Genomic DNA, 24,839 nt, shown 5'->3' on the forward strand with positions numbered 1-24,839 from the left:
TTTACTAACATAAGTAAAGAGAAAAGCATCTAAATAGCCCAGCCTAATGGTTGTGTGCTAAATCAATGAATAAAAATATCAACTGTAAAAATAACTGGCCCATAGCTGTGGAAATTGACTTGAATTCTTTAGTTTGTGGAGATCAACAGTAATTTAAAAAGAGCTAAACTTGTCCTGAGCCATCATGTAAAAGTTTATCCCGACCTGTCTCGAATAGAGAATGTGTGGCGTATTTTGAAGTACAAAATGCCACAACGAAGACCCCGTACTGTTGCCCACCTTAAGACTTGTTTGCAGGAAGAATGGCACAAAATTACACCTGAAACACTTCACTTGGTGTCTTCAGTGCCTAAATATTTAAGTGTTGTATTATTACCGTGTGTCCAGTTTTTCTACATCATTTTTTTTTTGGTTCATGCATTAGGTGTCCAACTTTGTTCAATTCTGTTTATTCAACAGTACAAAATAATCACTGAAAAATTATTTGTTGCTAGCTGTAATCAGTCTGCCTCTCCGTTTACTCTTTCAAACCAATTTTTTCTTCAGCTTTCTGCAGTTTCTTCACCTGATTAAATGGCTATGAAAATATTCTCCTGAGCATCTTTAAGTTGTGTCTGATTTCACAACAAAAAAGGAAACAGAAAACATGATGATCAGGAAGACTTGAGTATAAAACAAGAAATACTTGTGGAACAGTCACTCAAGGTCCGTTTTGTTGTGTTCGTCCTGTGTTTCCAGTTTTTAACTGCTATTTATGTTCATGCATTGGGCGTGTCCAACATTGTTCAGACTTGTTTTACCAATTGTTTGAGCTCATACACGTGTTTTAAACAAGTCATGTGTACACTTAACTTGATGCTTGGACTTACTGGGTATTTATGTATCAACATTTGTATATTTACGTCATCCTACTCATATAAGAGTTTCATATTTTATTTGAACAAAATCAGTGGTTAATCAGTGGCTGTTGATCAATAGTCATGAAAACTTGCATATTAATGATCAAGAAACTGACCTCACAGCCCATTGTTTAATCAGTAGGTTTGTTTCAGTCACTGTGCAAAGAAATCACTTGAAATACAGGGAGTGCAGAATTATTAGGCAAGTTGTATTTTTGAGGAATAATTTTATTATTGAACAACAACCATGTTCTCAATGAACCCAAAAAACTCACTAATATCAAAGCTGAATGTTTTTGGAAGTAGTTTTTAGTTTGTTTTTAGTTTTAGCTATTTTAGGGGGATATCTGTGTGTGCAGGTGACTATTACTGTGCATAATTATTAGGCAACTCAACAAAAAACAAATATATACCCATTTCAATTATTTATTTTTACCAGTGAAACCAATATAACATCTCCACATTCACAAATATACATTTCTGACATTCAAAAACAAAACAAAAACAAATCAGCGACCAATATAGCCACCTTTCTTTGCAAGGACACTCAAAAGCCTGCCATCCATGGATTCTGTCAGTGTTTTGATCTGTTCACCATCAACATTGCGTGCAGCAGCAACCACAGCCTCCCAGACACTGTTCAGAGAGGTGTACTGTTTTCCCTCCTTGTAAATCTCACATTTGATGATGGACCACAGGTTCTCAATGGGGTTCAGATCAGGTGAACAAGGAGGCCATGTCATTAGTTTTTCTTCTTTTATACCCTTTCTTGCCAGCCACGCTGTGGAGTACTTGGACGCGTGTGATGGAGCATTGTCCTGCATGAAAATCATGTTTTTCCTGAAGGATGCAGACTTCTTCCTGTACCACTGCTTGAAGAAGGTGTCTTCCAGAAACTGGCAGTAGGACTGGGAGTTGAGCTTGACTCCATCCTCAACCCGAAAAGGCCCCACAAGCTCATCTTTGATGATACCAGCCCAAACCAGTACTCCACCTCCACCTTGCTGGCGTCTGAGTCGGACTGGAGCTCTCTGCCCTTTACCAATCCAGCCACGGGCCCATCCATCTGGCCCATCAAGGCTCACTCTCATTTCATCAGTCCATAAAACCTTAGAAAAATCAGTCTTGAGATATTTCTTGGCCCAGTCTTGATGTTTCAGCTTGTGTGTCTTGTTCAGTGGTGGTCGTCTTTCAGCCTTTCTTACCTTGGCCATGTCTCTGAGTATTGCACACCTTGTGCTTTTGGGCACTCCAGTGATGTCGCAGCTCTGAAATATGGCCAAACTGGTGGCAAGTGGCATCTTGGCAGCTGCACGCTTGACTTTTCTCAGTTCATGGGCAGTTATTTTGTGCCTTGGTTTTTCCACACGCTTCTTGCGACCCTGTTGACAATTTTGAATGAAACACTTGATTGTTCGATGATCATGCTTCAGAAGCTTTGCAATTTTGAGACTGCTGCATCCCTCTGCAAGATATCTCACTATTTTTGACTTTTCTGAGCCTGTCAAGTCCTTCTTTTGACCCATTTTGCCAAAGGAAAGGACGTTGCCTAATAATTATGCACACCTGATATAGGGTGTTGATGTCATTAGACCACACCCCTTCTCATTACAGAGATGCACATCACCTAATATGCTTAATTGGTAGTAGGCTTTCGAGCGTATACAGCTTGGAGTAAGACAACATGCATGAAGAGGATGATGTGGACAAAATACTCATTTGCCTAATAATTCTGCACTCCCTGTACAAGTCTAGTGTCAGTGACGCGCCGTCCCTCACGGCTGTGTTTCTTTGTGTGTTTCCCTGTGAGTTTAGTTTATTCTTTTCCAGATTATTTTAGTTTTGTGTTGTATGCCTTTTCCTTTGCCTTCAATAAAGCTGTGGTTTTTCAGTTCATCCCTCGTGTCCGAGAGTCTGCATTTTGGGTCAAACTCCTGCCTGCACACAGCCGAATCTTGACACTCTCTCTGTCTCTTGCTAGCAAAGTTGCAAACCTGTTTCATATACGCGCGCAATAGTTTTCTATACGAGATCACCGCAAAAAGTGCAGCCACTGTTGCTCATTTTATATTAAGATTTAAAAATCTAGTTGGCATTGGTATGGCGAGTAGCCTTCAGTAATAGTAATAAATTACACTGCAATAGTACATACATGTAGTTGTAAAAAGCATAATAATATATTAAGTAATCCAAAGTATTCAAAATACGTTACTCTCATCGAGTAACATAACGGAATACGTTACATACTACATTTTGGGCATGTAATCTGTAGTGGAATACATTTTAAAAGTAACCTTCCCAACACTGGTGGTGCACATACAATAATGTTCCTTGTTCTTTGAAACTACGTCCTGATATTTTGCTTCCTATTTTCAGTTTTTAAAATTAACTACAGCACATTTTGGTTGAGTATTTTAAAGTTAAGGTCTAAGACGATTCTTAATCAAGGTAAACAGCGAAAGTTTGCCTTTATCAGACACTCTGATCATATTTTGACAAACCCAATGTATAGTTTAAATTATTTTACAGTTTGTTTGCCATTTTTGTGCCTGATTTTGATGAGCACAGGCAAGGAAAATGTGTATCTTCAGGGTCGAGTCACCTACATAACATTTCCTTTTACATTCTCAGTATTTAGGTGTTTCAGAGAAAATGAAACAATACTTAAAAATTAGAATGTGGTGAGTCTGTGTCTCTTCAGCACCAGATTATGTTAGCATGTTATGTGAAGATGTCACATATCAGATTTTATGTAAAAAAGAAAAAAAAGAATTCCCTTTCAGATATCATTTCATGTCTGGAGACTAGAAGATCTGAAGCAACCAGTGCCATCAAACAGCTGTGTTTTTATCTGTTTTTAGCCAGTGAACTAAATTCAAGAATTGTTAAGGAAGGTGGTGAGAAAGTCTGGATGCACAACTCTGTGTATCCAGAAGCTGTACCAATTTTGTATGATGTGTGAAATTAACATAGTCAATATTTTAAAACAGTGTTTTGTAAAAATTCATATTCTTGCTAAATGTGAAGACTTTGTGCATTGTTGCAATACTGAGCTGAAATAGCATTTTTACGATTCTGCTGACTTTGACTTATTTCTGTTTATAGTGACTGATTGTTTGTTGACCGTTGATTTTTTTTTCACAATAAAGTTGAAAAAAATGTTTTGTTCAGTAATGTTTTGTTCAATAAATTCTTTTAGTAACTCAGATTTTTTTATTCTGAACAAAATTTTTTTAGGAATGGTTGACATATTACATCAAAACCTTAACAAAAGACAAAATGGAACTATGCAGAAATTCCAACACTAACTCACTCACAAAGTAAAGATGCACTGAGCAAAAAATCAAATAAGAACATTAAGATGGAAACATTTAATGTACTTTACATTATACTTGCATGTTTTTCCTTTGTTTTTTTTTTAAAAAACTTCATGCTTTCTGAATAAAATTGTATCGATAACATGTTATACTCATAAGACCAACCATTTTAATACATACGGACCTGTGATAACTGCCATATAAAACCTTAAACTGAAGGATCTCACATGTAATAATGTGACGTGTGTGTTAACTGATGAACTGATGTTAAGTTCTGACTGCTATGCACTTCAAGATCTACAATAAGATGTATTTGGTGTTTAATTCCCCCCCCCTGTGTTTTCTAGCACTGCTGCAATACCTGTGCATGGGATTTAGTGTGCTGTGAGAAAAAGCTGTTTTACTTTTAAGTTGCAGCCAGTGTAGGATTTGTGCAGCAGGCAGGAAAAGGACCCAAACTCGTTTTGGCTTTATTTGCTGAAACGGAAAAAATACAAAACTATACTGGGACATGTGTAAAACAAAACACATGAGGAGGTACAGAGGGAGACACACAGCCATGACGGTGCAAGTTAGGTTAGGTTAATGATGCAACAAAGAGTAAAGGAAAATACAGGGCTAATTAAACATGACAAGACAGCGAGGAAGCAAAACAGAATACACTGACATCATCATCATTATCGTTTATTTGTATAGCACTTTACGAACACACCAGGCAGACCAAAGTGCTGAACAACACAGATCAAAACAACAACCAAATTAAAAATACCATAAAATCATTACATACAATAAAATTCCTACAGAGTTAAAAGCCAGGGAATAAAAATAGGTTTTCAATCTGGACTTAAAGACCTGCACTGATGACGCTTGTCTAATTTGGAGGGGAAGGTTATTCCAGAGCATCGGAGCCGCAATATTACAATATTACATTTGTTTCAATGGAGGAAGCAACAGTTGATCATTGAGGTGATAACTTCGATACCCATTTGTATAGCAAATTCAATATTTGATCATCTACCTCTGTGTCACTGACCTTTCCTCTTGACACAGAAAGAAACTGATCCCACTTTGAATTACTGTGTATTAAAACATGCAAATCACATTTATGATCAAACATCTCCACTTCATTTGGCTTAGCCATACAGGAAACTATACAACCCCTGGCAGAAATTATAGTTTCTCTTTTCTTTCTTTGAACTTTTTTGCTTTTCATCACATTTTTCATCATGCAAAATACACATGGAAAATGTGTATTTTGTTAAGGAAGTCATCTTTATGTTTTAATGGAGCAGCAGCCTAAAGTTCCTCAATCATCATCCTTGGCTAGTTCTTATTTGTTTTGATTGATTCATGATCACCTGATTGTAAATATTACTGTAATCCACAGTGCATGATTGCTTCTCTTTAGCTCACTGTAACATTCTTTTCTTCTGATTAGGTGTTAGTGCTGTACGTAGATTTTTATTTGTGTATGGGCTTTTGTGTACTTCGGTGGTAATATCACCTTCTGCTTTTGCTGTGACATCCTCCAAGGTGACCTTTGTTTTGCTGTCTGTTGTTCGATGTCTTCAGTGGAGGTCAATTTCCTATGTGTTGATTTTGATCCAGTTATGATTGACACATTTGGCAACAAATCCTGCAAAGGAGATCTTTGTTTTCGATTTAGATTTTTCTGCCCAGAAAATTGCCACTGTTGGAGAAAAAACTGTGTATATGCACATCTGGCACATACATTGTTTTTCCCCATTGATATCTGATGTGTTTTCAAAGTGTCCCTTTATATTTCTTTGTTTACTTTATATTAATGGCTTATGCAGAAACCCACATTATTTAATGGAAACCAGTAGAAATCAGCAGAGGTTAAAAAGGGCAAATAGCCTATCTCCCCCCACCACTCCCCCTGCCAGTGGCAGACGCCCTCAGACATCGGTGCATTGGTGGTTCTTTGTGTCCAGGGATGGGCGTCCAGGTACCCACCGGCTCACTCCTGGTGGCTGCTTTTCCGGGCCTGGAACCTGGGGCTCGCTCGGGCCCTCGGCCTCTGGGCCTGGAGCTCAGCCACTCTGGCACAGCTGGCTGGTTGAAGCTCACGGGCACGTCACTGCAATTGAAAAGGCACAGTCTCCTCTGCATTTCAGCCGCGACTTAGGGACCGACAGCAGCAGCTGCTCAGCTGAACGGAGCGAGCGAGGAGGAACATGTGGCTTCAGCAAATCAGATAAATAGACAGGAGCCAGACCATTTAAAGATTTAAAAACCAATAAAAGGACTTTAAAACGAATCCTCAATTCAATGGGAAGCCAATGCAAGGAAGCCAGAACCGGAGTGATGTGATCGAATTTCCTACTACCGGTTAAAAATCGCGCCGCTGCATTTTGCACTAACTGCAGGTGTGACAAGGTGCCCGACCCGACCCCTATTAAAAGGGAATTACAATAGTCCAGACGTGAGGTGATAAAAGCATGAAACATGAGACAAGGAAGTGCCCAAGTAAAACAGGAAGTATAACACAGAACAGAGGGAACATGAAGACAAGCGTGACAACACGAGGAATACGAGAAAGGCAAAATAACAGAAAGCAAAATCCCAGGACTAAAAATATAACACAAGCCGTCCAAAACCCATGAAATACAATAATCAACTAATATAAAGGCGACGGGTTTACAAGCCTCAGGCCTGCCAATCTCTCACTTCTCACCCAAGCTCTCTTTTCAGTCATTAACTTTTACCATTTACTACCAACAGCAGATAGTCCACAGAGGTTTTGCCTCATATTGCTGTATTTTTGTGATTGTGACATGGTGCTAATTTACCTGCTTAGTAAATCTTAGAAAGAATTAGCAAGTTACGTGATACAATGAGAAGTAAAGAGAAACACACACACAAAAAAATCAAGTCCTTATGTGAATGGGTGAATGAGGCATTTTCTTTAAAGCTTCTTGAGTTCTCAGATTGAGTAAAACAGCACTATTTAAGAACCAGTTCAGTCCATCAGTTTTAATGATCACTAGCTAATTGCAAAGGGGTGTCTCTTTTTGATAAAAAAATATAGCTAACAAACTGGGCCAGTTAGTAATAGAGCTATCTGATGGATCACAGCAGAAAACAATATTACATTTGTTTCAATGGAGGAAGCAACAGTTGATCATTGAGGTGATAACTTCGATACCCATTTGTATAGCAAATTCAATATTTGATCATCTACCTCTGTGTCACTGACCTTCCCTCTTGACACAGAAAGAAACTGATCCCACTTTGAATTACTGTGTATTAAAACATGCAAATCACATTTATGATCAAACATCTCCACTTCATTTGGCTTAGCCATACAGGAAACTATACAACCCCTGGCAGAAATTATAGTTTCTCTTTTCTTTCTTGGAACTTTTTTGCTTTTCATCACATTTTTCATCATGCAAAATGCACATGGAAAATGTGTATTTTGTTAAGGAAGTCATCTTTATGTTTTAATGGAGCAGCAGCCTAAAGTTCCTCAATCATCATCCTTGGCTAGTTCTTATTTGTTTTGATTGATTCATGATCACCTGATTGTAAATATTACTGTAATCCACAGTGCATGATTGCTTCTCTTTAGCTCACTGTAACATTCTTTTCTTCTGATTAGGTGTTAGTGCTGTACGTAGATTTTTATTTGTGTATGGGCTTTTGTGTACTTCGGTGGTAATATCACCTTCTGCTTTTACTGTGACATCCTCCAAGGTGACCTTTGTTTTGCTGTCTGTTGTTCGATGTCTTCAGTGGAGGTCAATTTCCTATGTGTTGATTTTGATCCAGTTATGATTGACACATTTGGCAACAAATCCTGCAAAGGAGATCTTTGTTTTCGATTTAGATTTTTCTGCCCAGAAAATTGCCACTGTTGGAGAAAAAACTGTGTATATGCACATCTGGCACATACATTGTTTTTCCCCATTGATATCTGATGTGTTTTCAAAGTGTCCCTTTATATTTCTTTGTTTACTTTATATTAATGGCTTATGCAGAAACCCACATTATTTAATGGAAACCAGTAGAAATCAGCAGAGGTTAAAAAGGGCAAATAGCCTATCTCCCCCCACCACTCCCCCTGCCAGTGGCAGACGCCCTCAGACATCGGTGCATTGGTGGTTCTTTGTGTCCAGGGATGGGCGTCCAGGTACCCACCGGCTCACTCCTGGTGGCTGCTTGTCCGGGCCTGGAGCCTGGGGCTCGCTCGGGCCCTCGGCCTCTGGGCCTGGAGCTCAGCCACTCTGGCACAGCTGGCTGGTTGAAGCTCACGGGCACGTCACTGCAACCCCCCCGGCTTCTGCTCCGTGGCTGCTGAGCGACCCCTCCTCTGGGGCTCTCCTCAGCTCTTTCAGGGATAGTGGAACGGTTGCCCCTTCGTTGGTCTTCCTTGGTCTCTTGTGTTCTGCGGGTCTCTGGATGTCTGGAGCCTGGACCTTTTAAATACAAGTGCGCTAATGTTCACAGGTGTACACACGGGTGCTCACACACACAAACTACACCCTTTTTGGCTGCTACCTCAAAGCACACTGTGCGCTGTCGATTTTACGTGCTGCACAATAATATTTAATATTTACTGTTATATTCACATAGATCATCGCGATGATGTTGTTTATTATAGGCAAGGCAAGGCAAGGCAAGGCAAGGCAAGTTTATTTGTATAGCACAATTCAACAACAAGGTGATTCAAAGTGCTTTACAGAGACATTAGAAACAAGAACAAATAAAAAGCATGATTTAAAATTGAATAAAACAAGCAAATAAACTAACTAACTAATTAACAAACAAACAAACAAACAACAGTATATAAAATCAAAACAGATAAAATCAGAACAGTAGATAAAATCAGTAGTTAAATGTAAGTTTTGAAATTTAAGCTTAAAGTGTGGATTTGGTGCTTTATTCAAATGCAGCTGAGAACAGGTGAGTCTTCAACCTGGATTTAAATAAACTGAGTGTTTCAGCTGATCTGAGGCTTTCTGGGAGTTTGTTCCAGATATAAGGAGCATAAAAGCTGAATGCAGCTTCTCCGTGTCTGGTTCTGACTCTGGGAACTGATAAAAGACCGGATCCAGATGACCTGAGGGATCTGGATGGTTCATACTGGGTCAGGAGGTCATTGATGTATTTTGGTCCTAAACCATTCAGAGCTTTATAGGCCAGCATCAGAACTTTAAAGTCTATCCTCTGACGGACAGGCAGCCAGTGTAAGGACCTCAGAGCTGGACTGATGTGGTCCACTTTTTTGGTCTTAGTGAGGACTCGAGCAGCAGAGTTCTGAATGAGCTGTAGTTGTCTGACTGATTTTTTAGGTAGACCTGTAAAGATGCTGTTACAGTAATCAAGCCTACTAAAGATGAATGCATGGACTAGTTTTTCCAGGTCCTGTTGAGACATCAGATCTTTTATCCTTGATATATTCTTGAGGTGATAGTAAGCTGACTTTGTTATTGTCTTAATGTGTTTTTCTAAGTTTAGGTCTGCATCCATCACTACACCCAAATTTCTCGCCTGGTTTGTGGTTTTTAGATGTATAGATTGAAGTTCTCTGGTGACCTGTAATCGTTTTTCTTTGGCGCCAAAGACTATTACCTCAGTTTTGTTTTTGTTTAGCTGGAGAAAATTGTGGCACAACCAGTCATTGATTTCCTCAATGCATTTACCAAGAGCCTGTACAGGGCCTCGGTCTCCTGGTGACATTGTGATATATATTTGTGTGTCATCTGCATAGCTGTGATAGTTTATTTTGTTGTTGTTTATAATCTGTGCCAGTGGGAGCATGTAGATGTTAAACAGAAGGGGTCCCAAGATGGAACCTTGGGGAACTCCACATGTGATACTTGTCTGCTCAGATGTGAAGTTACCTATTGATACAAAGTATTTCCTGTTTTCTACGTATGTTTTGAACCAGTTTAGTACAGTTCCTGAAAGACCTGTCCAGTTCTCCAGTCGTTTGAGTAATATGTTGTGGTCAACTGTATCAAATGCTGCACTGAGATCCAGTAAAACTAGGACTGACATTTTTCCACTGTCTGTATTCAGACATATGTCATTAAACACTTTGGTCAGAGCGGTTTCAGTGCTGTGGTTCTGTCTAAAACCTGACTGGAAGGCATCGTAGCAATTATTCTGTTTTAAGAAGTAACTGAGCTGTTGGGAAACTGCTTTTTCAATGATCTTACTTAAAAACGGGAGATTTGAGATCGGCCTGTAGTTGTTCATCTGTGTCTTGTCAAGATTGTCCTTTTTCAGTATAGGTTTGATTACAGCAGTTTTTAGTGATTCTGGAAACACACCTGATAATAAAGAAAAGTTGACGATCTGTAACAGGTCTGACTCTAAAGTCTTTGAGACCTTTTTGAAAAAACTTGTTGGCAGGACATCTAAACAGCAGGAGGAGGAGTTCAGTTGACCTAAGATGTCCTCCAGGTCTTTGCTGTTAATAGGTTGAAACTGTTTCATGGTGTTTAAACAGTTTTTTGGTGGACACAGTACATATCCTGGATCTGCTGTTGATGTACCAATTGCTTGTCTAATTTTTTGGATTTTTTCAGTGAAGAATTTGGCAAAGTCATTGCAGGCCATGGTCGAATGAAGTTCAGCTGCCACTGACACAGGAGGGTTTGTTAGCCTGTCAACTGTAGAAAATAAGACCCGAGCATTATGGCTGTTTTTAGTGATGATGTCAGAGAAGTAGGACCTCCTTGCATTCCTCAGTTGTAAATTATAATTGTGAAGTTTCTCTTTATAAATGTCATAATGAACCTGGAGGTTTGTTTTTCTCCATCTGCGCTCAGCTTTCCTACACTCTCTTTTTTCATTTTTCACCAGTGTGGAGTTTCTCCATGGAGACTTTTTCCTTCCAGAGATAACCTTCACCTTAATGGGAGCAATAGTGTCCATTACATTTAACATGTTAGCATTGAAGCTATTGACGAGCTCATTGACTGACCCTCTGGGCAGGTCAGGTGTTAATGGGAAGACCTGGTTAAAAATTGCACTACTGTGTTCAGTTATACACCGTTTTGTGATCACTGTTGTTGATATATTTGTGTGGGCTGAGATTTTACTTTCAAAGAAAACACAGTAATGATCAGACAGGCCCACATCAGACACAGTAACCTTTGAAATGCTCAGGCCTTTGGAGATCAGTAGGTCAAGAGTGTGTCCTCTATTATGTGTGGCCTCTGTTACATGCTGAGTCAGCCCAAAGTTGCCCAGAGTGTTACTCAGGTCTTTAGTCCCTTTGTCCTGAGGGTTGTCCACATGAATGTTAAAATCCCCAGCAATAATTACACAGTCAAAATCAACACAGATCACAGACAGCAGTTCACTGAGGTCATTAAAAAAGTCTGTGCAGTATTTGGGAGGCCTGTAAACATTAAGAAACACAACTTTGGATGGGGCCTTCAGCTGTAAAGCCACATATTCAAAAGACTGAAAACTTCCAGGAGACAGCTGCTTACATTGAAATGATTCATTAAATAAGACAGCAACCCCTCCTCCTCTCCTGCTCGCCCTGACCTCACTGATAAAACTGTAGTTAGGAGGGGTCGTCTCGATGAGAACAGCTCCACTGTTACTTTGGTCCAACCAAGTTTCAGTTAAAAACATAAAATCAAGGCTGTGCTCAGTGATTAAATCATTAATTAAAAATGTTTTCCCAGCTAGAGATCTAATGTTTAATAAAGCCAACTTAAGTGTTTTAGAGGTATTACTTGTCCCCTCGTGTTTGGGAGCAGTCTGTGGCACACAAGGTATGTTTACTATGTTTAAAGATCTTTTAGAGTGCAGCTCTCTGTGTTTTGACCAGGCCACATGTCTCCTGTCACCTAAAAGTACAGAAATTTTAAAACCTTCTAGTAAACAGGGTCCCAGCTTCTCCTGGGAAAAGTCATCACTGCCATAATCCTCACAGCCCGGACCCTTCACACATCACACATCAGACTGCGGAGACAGGGCATGAAGAGGAACTAAGGGGGGCGAGGCTGGGCAATGTGACTTCGATTGCTCTGTTGAGGGTGGGGCTCGATGGCGAACCTTTGGCCGCTCTGGTGGGGGGTTTATGGGGGACAAAAAGGGATTGGGACGGGGGGTAGATCTGAGCCCAGCATTGACCCGCTCCATCATCTCCTCAGTGAATTTCAGGTGTGGGGAGGAGGGAGAAAGGGAGGGGGAGGAGGGTGATGGCCTGTCAGGGGTTTGGGGGACTGGGGAAGATCGTGGTCCCTTGTCCTGGTCGTTGGTGTTGTTGAGAGAGTTGGAGGCAAATAGGGACCCCTCTTCTTGCCTTAGATGTCTCTCCTTTCTGAGGCTCTTCCTCAGATGCCATGGATGTCTCTCCTTTCTGAGGCTCTTCCCGGGTGGGGGCAAATGGAGCTCCTCCTCAAGGTTTCTGCTGGGCTTTGTCTGTTCTTGGAGTACTGTTTGTTCCTCTTTATGAGATAACTCCTCGTTTATCTCAGCCTTGGCACCAAGCACGGATGGATGACGTATGGAATAAAACAAGTTGGAGGTGAACAGTTTCACCCCTGACTTGTTAAAATTAAATCCATTTGCTTTGAACAGATGCCTGCGTTCCCAAAAAATATTAAAGTTGTTGATAAAGTGCACTGAGTGGTCAGCACATGCTGATATAAGCCATTTATTCAGTGTAAACAACCTGCTGAATCTCTCGTCTCCTCCTCTGACCGGCGGTACAGGTCCACTGATGAATACAGCTGCATTCAGAGAGTTTACAGTATTTAATAATCCAGTAAAGTCCCGTTTCAGAACCTCCGACTGTTGTTTGGACACATCGTTTGACCCTGTATGCAGAACAATGTTTGTCACAGTTGGATATTCATCTGCAATTTGAAGAATTCTCTCCTTCAGGTTGTTGACCATATCGTTAGGAAAGCAGAGGACTTTAGTGTTCTTACCGCACATCCTTTGTACATCCTTTACGGCAGAGTCACCCACAATCAGAGTTTCAGGCCTAGCCTTTAGCTTTCCCTGTGGCCTTTCACTTTTCAACAGATTTTCAGACCTTATTTCGCTGCTTTTAGATGGATGGTTGTCCGATATAGATCCAGGGTCCTTTGATAGTGGAGCAAATCTGTTCTGCAGTTTCACATTCAGTTGTTTTGGAGGTTTGTTGTTAACCTTCCTATTCACGGTTGTCCAGTCCTGTTTCCTCCCGTATACAGGGGTAGAAGAGCTTCTCTGTCTCGTAGGAAGTGAAGGCCAGTCGGTTTCAGAGATTTCAGCTCGCTGTGCCCTGCCTGTGATACGTCCTCCCCCTTCCAGGAGACATGATTTATGTCTTGGTTTTGCACCAAGACAGTCTAAGGGGGGATTATCACTTGAGGATTTATAATAATGCACAGAGTCTACTTTCTTGGTCATGTTATCTGTGCTCCTTAGCTGTGTACTAGCTTGCTCATCGCCATTGTTTTGAATCAAAGGCAAGGTTGTTTCATTTCCACACAGTCCATTTACCTCCACGTTTACTTCTAAGCGATGAATTTTTGTCTCCAGTACTGCAATCTTCTGCAGGAGGCTGTGGTAGTCATCTGTGGAGAGGGAAGGCATCTTGTTGCTAGTTAGCCTAGCGGTTAGCACCTTTCCAGGCTATTGAGGCTGCTCGGTGCCCAGACGCTGTAATCAGGCTTCAGCTGTGTCTAGGCCACAGACACACGGAGCGCTGAGGATAAGGTAACCATAAAATGTTGCTGTTTCTGTTAAGAACACTCTAGTCCTAATGATCTACAAGTGTCCAGAAGTTATCGCAGGTAAGCTCACACGGAAAAAAGGGAAAAAATCAGCATAAAAATCAATAAAAATCAATATAAGAAGCAAAGCATTCAAGAGCAAAGAGATGAAGCGTCCACACTCACAAAGTGTATATATATATATATATATATATATATATATATATATATATATATTTTTTTTTTTTTTAGGGGTGCAACGATACACAAAATTCACGGTTCGGTTCGATACTTTGGTGTCACGGTTCGATATTTTTTCGATACAAAAAAAAATGTTCATGCCTTTTTAATTTGTCATTTTTTAAAATTATACATATATATTTTATCTCAAAAGTACAGTTTTTAAATTTAATGTTGCTGAAACAAAGTAATAAAAAAAAAAAAATATCTGATTGAGGAATCACTCATCTTTGGAAAAAAGAGTTTATTACAGAGAAATGTCTCTTTCCAAAATAAAAGCTATACTATACGCTTCTTCTGGGCTATATTCTCAGCAGCATATTAAACATATCAGGTCCCCATGAAGGGAATCATGTGCTAACGGCTGTCTAATGACTCGGGTAAAGTTTGTAGCATTCGTGCTTGTTGTTTTTGTCTGCTTCAACTTGTCTTTGCACTAGGATGATGTCGGAGTAAATTCAATTCAATTCAATTCAATTCAATTTTATTTATATAGCGCCAAATCACAACAAAAGTCGCCTCAAGGCTAAATGTGCAGTCATATTCGTTGTGTTCCCACTAGTGCTGTCAGCGTTAATCTCGTTGAAATGACGTTAGCCTCCCTCTTTCAGTAATCTGTAAAGCTTACAGCTTTCCTGATTTAAAGCATAATCATTTTTGATAGAATTTTTAATTGCTCAGAGTTTTGGCTCTTTTTTGGGTGGAGTTGGAGTGGGTGGGTCACGCCCAGGTTACCCCTAGGCCAAGGACGTAACATCAGGAAACTTATATTAACTCATATATTAACTTATATTAAGTATTAACTTGCACAGCACTCTATCTAGATTTCAATCTGAAAGGAATGTCATGGTACAAATGGTCCATGTTAACTATTGTTTGTGAGAATGGTTACAGAAACTTGGGTCCATGCATCAAACAATTTAGCCTATCATAAAACCCCAAGGAGGTGAAAAGCCAGAATGTTTAGGTATTAAACAAAAATAGTTTTGATCATATCTGTGATCTGCTTATTTGATGAAAAAAGTTTTTGTTTTGTTTTCAATAGAAAGCTTTTAGCCAGGGCTAGTCCTTTCCTGTATGTATAAAGTAGAGGTGGCCCTTACCAGAAAGCTGTAGGAGTGACAGAGACCAAAACATGCAAATGATTGCACTGAAATGCACTTAAAAAAAGTGGAGGATTCATCTGTGTTTTGATGGAGAAAGAAATATGTAATTTAATGTGTGTTTTAATTTTAGTGATGGGCAATGCAAGGCTCTGGAAAACTGTAGGAGGTATTTAGGTTTTGAAACAATCTAACATTTGTTGTCCACTTTTTGCTATCGTCAGGTCTTGATAATCCTATTTTGTGAAACAATGATGCAGACAGGCCATGAACAATTCTTATAATATAAGAAATATATATAAGAATTACATATAGAATTCCTATATATAATTCTTATTATTATACCAGACTATTGAAAATTCAACAAACATGTTTTGAAGAAATCCCTGTAGGAAAGGAACAAAAAACATTGAGATTGTAAAAGACAACAAGCTGTGACTAAAATGAACATTGTGCTTCTGTTATGAGGATGTTTTACTTAATAATTCAGTGCAATGCGTAACAAACCAGTTGCTGATATGTCTAAAGTTAATAAAATTCACTGACCTGATTCATTTTCAGTGATTTAGTTTAATTTTATTTTGCTGCTGTGTGAGTGTAGTGTAGTAACAGTATGTGTGTGGTGCACATACAATAATGTTCCTTGTTCTTTCAAACAATATCAAGATATTTTTCTTCCTATTTACTGTTTTTAAATTAACTACAGCACATTTTTTGCTGACTATTTTAAAATTATTAGGGTCTAAGATTATTTTTAATCGAGGTAAACAGCAAATGTTTTCCTTTACCAGTCACTCTGATCATATTTTGACAAACCCAATGCATACTTTAAATAATTATGCAGTTTGTTTGCCATTTTTGTGCCTGATTTTGATGGAAAGGAAAATGTGTATCTTCAGGGTCACGTCACCTACATATCATTTCCTTTTACATACTCAGTATTTAGGTGTTTCAGAGAAAATGAAACATTATTTAAATATTAGAATGTGGTGAGTCCGTGTCTCTTCAGCACCAGATTATGTTAGCATGTTATTTGAAGATGTGACATATCCGATTTTATGTAAAAACTAATTCACTTTCAGGTATCATTTCATGTCTGGAGCCTTCACTAAATGTGAAGACTTTGTGCATTGTTGCAATACTGAGCTGTAAGTCCTTTTTTTTAGGTTTCTGTTGACTTTGACTGATCTGACTCTGATTGTTTTGACTGTCAATTGTTTTTCATAATAAAGTTGAAAAAATGTTTTGTTCACTGCAGGAACCATAAATTCTTCTTTTTGTAACTCTGATTTTTTTTTTCTTCTGAACAAAATAGAGAAAAAAAATTGCCAAATATTTTTCCTTTTTTTAAAAAAACCCCAAAACGTTCTGCTTTCTTTATAAAATTCAAGGTTCAAGGTTCAAGGGTCAAGGCTCTTTATTTGTCACATGCATAGTTATACAAGTATAACACACAGTGAAATGTAGCCTGACACGCTCCTTGACATGTGCAAAAATTGGGGGGGGGGGGGGGCTGTAGAGGAAGAACATTATATATATATATATATATATATATATATATATATATATATATATATATATATATATATATATATATATATATATATATTAGTATATACATTGGGTGAATGTGCAGTAGTAGCCGCAAGCAGGTGAATTCTGTACATTAATATGAATAGACATCTGACTATTTTACAGGATAGACAATATAAACATATTTAAAATTAAAGGAATTTGAAATGTACATTGTTCCTTGGTTTAGTGTCTGGAAGAGTCCTGTCTCAGTCAATTATAGATGATGTGAGATGATGTGAGATGATGTGAGCGGGCGGGTGTGTGTGTTTAGGGCACGGATGGCTTGGGGATAGAAGCTCCTCTTGAGTCTCTCTGTCCTTGCCCGGAAGATGCGGAACCTTCTACCAGAATGCAGAAGTTGGAACAGTTTGTTGCCAGGATGGGACGGGTCCTTCAGTATCTGTGCTGCTCTAGTCCGGCATCTCCTGGTGTAGGTGTCCTGAGGCGGGGGGAGAGCAATCCTGCAGCAGCGTTCTGCTGTACGGATCACTCTCTGGAGAGCTTGTTGGTCCTTCACACAGCTGTTCCCAAACCACGATGTCATGTTCTGTGTGAGGATGCTCTCCACAGCGCCTGTATAGAAAATCCTGAGGATCTTTGGAGAAACCCTGAACTTCCTCAGTTGTCGTAGGTGATACAGGCGCTGCCTAGCCTTTTTGGTCTGGACCTGAATGTGGGCAGCCCATGTCAGGTCTGAGGAGATGTGGACACCAAGATACTTGAAGGACTGCACCCTCTCCACTGGAGCTCCATTGATGATAATGGGCTTGTAGTCTCTGTGCTGACCCCTTCTGAAGTCCACCACCAGCTCCTTCGTCTTGCCAACGTTCAGCTGGAGGTGGTTGTCCTGGCACCATGATGCCAGATTCTTCACTTCATCCATGTAGGCCGCCTCATCGTTGTTGGAGATGGCACCCAACACCACTGTGTCGTCAGCAAACTTCACAATGGTGTTGGAGCCATGGGTGGCCACACAGTCTGAAGTGTAGAGGGAGTAGAGCAGTGGCGAGAGGACACATCCCTGAGGTGCTCCTGTATTGATGGAGATGCTGTTGGAGAAGCACCTGCCCACCCTCACCACCTGAGTTCTGCCAGTGAGGAAGTCCAACACCCATGCACACAGATGGCTGTTAAGTCCCAGATCCCTGAGCTTTGTGAACAGTCTGCAGGGCACTATTGTGTTAAACGCTGAACTGTAATCAACAAACAGCATTCGCACATAGTTACCCTGTTTCTTGTCCACGTGGCTGAGAGTGGTGTGTAGGACGTGGGCGATGGCATCCTCTGTGGATCTGTTGGATCTGTAGGCGAACTGCAGCGGATCTGTGGTGTCTGGGATGGAGGAGGAGAGGTCAGTGCAACTGGCCGGTAATCGTTCAGGGATGAGGGTTTGCTGTTCTTGGGCACAGGGATGATGGTGGATCTTTTGAAGCATGTGGGGACCACAGACTTCGCCAGGGACTCGTTGAAGATGTAAGTGAACACACCTGCTAGCTGGTCAGCACAGCAGCGCAGCAGACGGCCGGTGATGCCGTCTGGCCCCGCCGCTTTCCTTGTGTTGATAACATGTTATACTCAGCGGATCAATCATTTTAATACATACAGACCTGTGATAACTGCCATTTAAAACCTTAAACTGAAGGATCTTACATGTAATAGTCTGTGTGTGTTAATTACCTTGGCAATGGTGATGAACGTCAGTCTGCACAAAAACAATGTTTCTGTTACTGATGTCAAGTTCTGACTCCTATGCACTTCAAGCTCTCCTCCTTATAAGATGTATTTGGTGTTTAATCTCTGCCCCTGTGCTGTCTTTTTTATTTGTGTATGTGTATCTATGGCTGTGGTGTTTACATCACTGCTGCAATAGCTGTGTATATCTACACAGTGTATCCCAAAACCCATGAAATACAATAATCAACGAATATAACTAAAACAAATGAAAACACTGGGTTGTAGACCCAGTGCCGTGGCAGAATTTGCCAGATAGGTGACAGGTATTTAGTTTTAGCTGCAGCCACCAGTTCCTACTTGCAGGCCTGAGGTCCTTTAAGCCTGCCAATCTCTCACTTTTCACCCAAGCCCTCTCTCCAGCCTTCTCAGTCATTCGCTTTTACTGTTTGCTACCAACAGCAGATCATCCACAGAAATTTGCCTCATATTGGTGTATTTTTGTGATTGTGACATCGTGCTAATTTACCTGCTTAGTAAATCTTAGAAAGATTGCCTTAATAAAATTGTAGTTTTCTAATTTAGCAAGGTACGTGATACAATGTGAAGTAAAGGGAAAAACACAAAAAACAAAACAAAACAAAATAATTAGCAACAACATGCTCGTGTGCTTCAGGGTGGGATAAACATGTTTAATTCAATTCAGTTCAATTCAATTCAATTCAGTTTTATTTATGTAGCGCCAAATCACAACAACAATCGCCTCAAGGCACTTTATATTGTAAGGTAGACCCTATAATAATACATAAAGAGAAAAAAACCCAACAATCACATGACCCCCTATGAGCAAGCACTTTGGCAACACTGGGAAGGAAAAACTCCCTTTTAAGAGGAAGAAACCTTCGGCAGAACCGGGCTTAGGGAGGGGCCATCTGGTGCAAACGGTTGGGGTGAGAGAAGGGAGACAGGATTAAAGATGTTCTGTGGAAAAGAGCCAGACAAGTGTGATTCAGTAGTGTTTACTGAAGTGTATACTAAAGCTTTTATTTCTCACTAACTTATCACTGGCTGGAAATTTGGACAAATCTGCTTTGAAAACCTGCCTTTAATTTTTTGTTAGGTAAATTGCAGCAGGGAATTCCTCCCAGTTAGGACCCTCTGGGTCTCACTGTTGTTGCCCATGAGTGTGTTAAATTCTCTCTTTAGAAAACCAATCCAACCTAAGCCATGGGAACTAAGCTGGGCCTGTTAGTAATAGAGCTATCTGATGGATCACAGCAGAAAACAATATTACATTTGTTTCAATGGAGGAAGTGTTACGGATTCAAATATTGGGGATGGATACAAGAGGAAAAACCAAAATAACAACACTGGTCCGGCCGGGTTGAGTCAAACGATGATTTTAATGATCACACGCGTGGGAGATGGACACCGTACGCGGACAGCATCAGATCTCAAAATGGTGGAGCATTGAGGTAATAACTTTGATACCCATTTGTATAGCAAATTCAATATTTGATCATCTACCTCTGTGTCACTGACCTTCCCTCTTGACACAGAAAGAAACTGATCCCACTTTGAATTACTGTGTATTAAAACATGCAAATCACATTTATGATCAAACATCTCCACTTCATTTGGCTTAGCCATACAGGAAACTATACAACCCCTGGCAGAAATTATAGTTCCTCTTTTCTTTCTTTGAACTTTTTTGCTTTTCATCACATTTTTCATCAAACAAAATACACATGGAAAATGTGTATTTTGTTAAGGAAGTCATCTTTATGTTTTAATGGAGAAGCAGCCTACAGTTCCTCAATCATCATCCTTGGCTAGTTCTTATTTGTTTTGATTGATTCATGATCACCTGATTGTAAATATTACTGTAATCCACGGTCCATGATTGCTTCTCTTTAGCTCACTGTAACATTGTTTTCTTCTGATTAGGTGTTAGTGCTGTACGTAGATTTTTATTTGTGTATGGGCTTTTGTGTACTTCGGTGGTAATATCACCTTCTGCTTTTTCTGTGACATCCTCCAAGGTGACCTTTGTTTTGCTGTCTGTTGTTCGATGTCTTCAGTGGAGGTCAATTTCCTATGTGTTGATTTTGATCCAGTTATGATTGACACATTTGGCAACAAATCCTGCAAAGGAGATCTTTGTTTTCGATTTAGATTTTTCTGCCCAGAAAATTGCCACTGTTGGAGAAAAAACTGTGTATATGCACATCTGGCACATACATTGTTTTTCCCCATTGATATCTGATGTGTTTTCAACGTGTCCCTTTATATTTCTTTGTTTACTATATATTAATGGCTTATGCAGAAACCCACATTATTTAATGGAAACCAGTAGAAATCAGCAGAGGTTAAAAAAAGGCAAATAGCCTATCTCCCCCCACCGCTCCCCCTGCCAGTGGCAGACGCCCTCAGACATCGGTGCATTGGTGGTTCTTTGTGTCCGGGGATGGGCGTCCAGGTACCCACCGGCTCACTCCTGGTGGCTGCTTGTCGGGGCCTGGAGCCTGGGGCTCGCTCGGGCCCTCAGCCTCTGGGCCTGGAGCTCGGTCACTCTGGCACAGCTGGCTGCCGGTAGAGCCACTGCAATTCCCCCTGGCTTCTGCTCCGTGGCTGCTGAGCGACCCCTCATCTGGGGCTCTCCTCAGCTCTTTCAGGGATAGTGGCACGGTTGCCCCTTCGTTGGTCTTCCTTGGTCTCTTGTGTTCTGGGGGTCTCTGGATGTCTTTAGCCTGGATCTCCTCCATAGCTGTTTCATACCCAGGAGGACAGGGCTATGGCTCCCCACAACCTCTAGCAGATCATTACATGAAGGAACCGTTTAAATACAAGCGCGCTCATGCTCACAGGTGTACACACAGGTGCTCACAGACACAAACTACACCCTTTGTAGCTGACGCTGAAATGTTTGTGTGGGTTGCCATGACAACACCAAAGTGAATCTGAGATCGTTATTGTTTTCTATTTGTTTTCTTTATTTGCTTCTCATGCTTGTGTACATTTGCAGTAGGAAAGGTAATCTATGAATCCAGTGATATATTCTGCTTATAAGAAATGTTTCTGTTAAAATATTATTGTGAAGTAGTCACTTCCTGTGAGTTGCGGGAACCGGAAGTTGTGCGCGGGAGAGACAAGACAGAACGGTAACACGGCGGACTTTTCGGAATATACAACTTTTCTACTGCTGGTTTTACGAGGCGTACACGGTAAAAAATCATTATGCTGTTATTTGTTTAACACTTGTGCACCTTGTGAAAGGAAATAAGTGGCTGAGATGAATATCATATGTGCTATCGATATTATTTTACTTGTTTCTAGTTTTCACGGTGCTCCATGATTGTGAGAGGAATAAAAGAATTGTGGACATCAGTACGAAGCGTGGATTCTTTCGACCAGAGTAGAAGCAGTGAAAACGTGTCCCAATCCATCTGGAGGCTTCGGTGTGCAAAGCTCTTCTCATCCTGCAGCAAGCTACAGGTCTCGGTTGCTTCTCATCCTGCAGCGAGCTACAGGCTTCAGTGGACACGTTGCTTTGCATTTTGTGACAACCAATCGGGAGCTGCAGATTCAGCGGACACTCCAAGAAGCGGTTTCAGGCTAAAGCGTGAGTCCTCAGGCTATATTGCGCAGTTATTATGCCTCATGAGTTGATGGATAGAACATGAGCTACAAATTTGCTGTAATGGACAAGGAATTAATAGTGTTCAAATTTCGGATTGTGTAAAAAAACAAAACAAACAAACAAACAAACAAACAAACAAACAAAAAAAGAAAAAAAAAAAGAAAAAAAAAAGGACAATCTGTTGAAGTTCTGGAAATTATTGTTGTTTTCTTACCTGTTGCTTGCAAGCTTCATGAAGGCTGAAACTGAAAATTTATTTGCTGTCATACGTAAGAATCTAAGCTAAGGTTCCTTTGTGTTAATTTTAATAATTCTCCGCCTATTACATCCATTCTTGTAATTACCTTAGTTATCTTGTCCTCTTCATAAGATACCCCCTTTAAGTCTGAAAATGTCTAAAGATGGTCATAGTCACCCTGATGTTATGTCAGAAGTACAAGATGCAGGGGATTTGGAAGAGGAAAAAAGTGTAGTGTCTGAGAAATCTGAGACAAAAGCAAGAAAATCCTCTCGTGAAAGGCGATTAACACCAAAAATGCAGGAACTGAAAGATCAAGAGTTAACTCAAAAGGAGAAGAGGTTCAAAGCAACATACGAGAAATGGAAAAGCAACGTAAGAGACATTCGCACAAAGTTAAAGCAAGTATGCTCTGAGAGTGACATGTATGATATGATGGATGAGGCTGAGAAGCTTGAGTCTGAATTAAAGGAACAGTATGACAGAATTCGACTCCAAACCTCACCAAGTCAAGAATTTCGAAGAAAGATCGATGCATGCTCAGCCGTGACGGCCGACTTGCTGCAGCTGATGAGAGTACGTCTGACTGAAGATGAAGGTGAGTTTGACACGGTGGCGGAAAGATCAAGGTTACGCATGCTACTTGATAATGAATATGCTAGGTCCATATATGGATCCACAGCCTCCAGAGTTACTGCACCCAGCTGTCACAATTCTAACCATCTCTCAGAGTCACCTAGCATTCCAGCTATGAGAGCGGAAGTGGCTGCTCAGCTGGCTGCAAAGAAAGCCGAAATTGATATGGAAGCTGCCATCGAAGCTCAACGTCAGCAGTTGAGAAAACTTGAAAATCAGAGGGACATTGATGTAATTCAGGCAAAGCTAAATGTCTACACTGAAGAAGAGGGAAGGGATGGGACACGCAGTCCTCCATTCAGCAAAGTGAGTGATGCACACCCCTTCGCTCACCACATCCCAGATCAAGAACGGCAGGTTGTGCAAAACGAGACATCATTGGTCCAATCGCTACAAGAGTCATTAGCTCTTACTCGCTTGCCAACTCCAGAACCTTCTGTATTCTCGGGCGATCCTCTGAAGTTTACAGAATGGAGCATAAGCTTCAAAGCCCTCATAGAGAGACGATGCTCTGACCCTGCAGACAGGCTATTCTACCTGCAAAAGTACATAGCAGGTGAGGCAAAATCCTCTCTTGAAGGCAGCTTCTACAGAAAAGATGAAGAAGCCTATCAACAAGCATGGGATAGGTTAAATGCTAGATATGGCCATTCCTTTGTAGTGCAGCGGGCTTTCAGAGATAAGCTAAATGGGTGGCCGAAGATTGGTGGAAAGGAATATCTTAAGTTAAGAGACTTCAGTGATTTCCTCCAAACATGTAGTAATGCCATGCCTCACGTAAAGGGCTTACAGGTTCTTAACGACTGTGAGGAGAATCAGAAAATACTAGTCAAGCTTCCTGATTGGGTGACATCTAGATGGAACCGTTATGTCACAGAGCAGCTAGATCGGGGCAACGACTATCCAAGCTTTCATGAGTTTGCTTCCTTTATCTCTAAGGAGTCACGCATCGCATGCAATCCAGTGTCATCCTTACATGCCTTAAGGCACTCTGCAGAGGCACCAGCAAGAGAGATGAAGCGTTCAAAAGCAAACACGTTTGCCACAAATGTGAAACCCCCGATTCCATCAAGCTCCACCGCCAAATCTGACCCTGGTGAAATCAAGTTGGGAGATGCAGGGAAACCAAAGAAATGGACCACACCAACACAAAATTCCAATAATGGCCAGTGTATTTGCTGTAGTGAGAACCATTCCATACATAAATGCAAGAGGCTTATGGACATGTCTGTAGAGGATAAGAAAAAATGCATACTTGAAAATAAGTTGTGTTTTGCATGTCTAAGAAAGGGTCACAATTCTAAAGACTGTAGGAACAGGGCCATGTGTGGCATATGCAGAAAGAGTCACCCAACGCCATTGCATGAAGATCGTTCTACAGCAGCATCAACACAAGGCGCAGTTGAAGAAAGTACGTTGTCATTATCATGTTGTGTGAGTGGAGGTGAAGGTGGGAGTACATCAATGATAGTCCCAGTGTGGATCTCAACACTTAGTGCTCCGGACACTGAAACCCTAGTGTATGCACTATTGGACACTCAAAGCAGTCACACATTTGTTGATCAGGAGGTGTGCGAAAAGCTACAAGCAACAATAGAACCAGTGAAACTTAAACTTTCCACCATGATGGGGAGAGACTCAGTCGTGAAGAGTCAAAGAGTATGCAAGCTCAAAGTTAGAGGATTTTCCTCTAATGTTTCCATCAGTTTGCCTCCAGCCTACACAAGGGACTTCATTCCCCTTGACCGCACACATATTCCCACTTGCCAGACAGCCAACAAATGGAAACACCTTGTAAGCATGGCCCAGGAGATACCCCCGT

The sequence above is a fragment of the Diplotaxodon limnothrissa genome, linkage group LG20 (assembly GCF_057381915.1).
Source record: "Diplotaxodon limnothrissa isolate DT_005_m linkage group LG20, D_limnothrissa_male_GT1.1, whole genome shotgun sequence".
Taxonomy (NCBI): Eukaryota; Metazoa; Chordata; class Actinopteri; order Cichliformes; family Cichlidae; genus Diplotaxodon; species Diplotaxodon limnothrissa.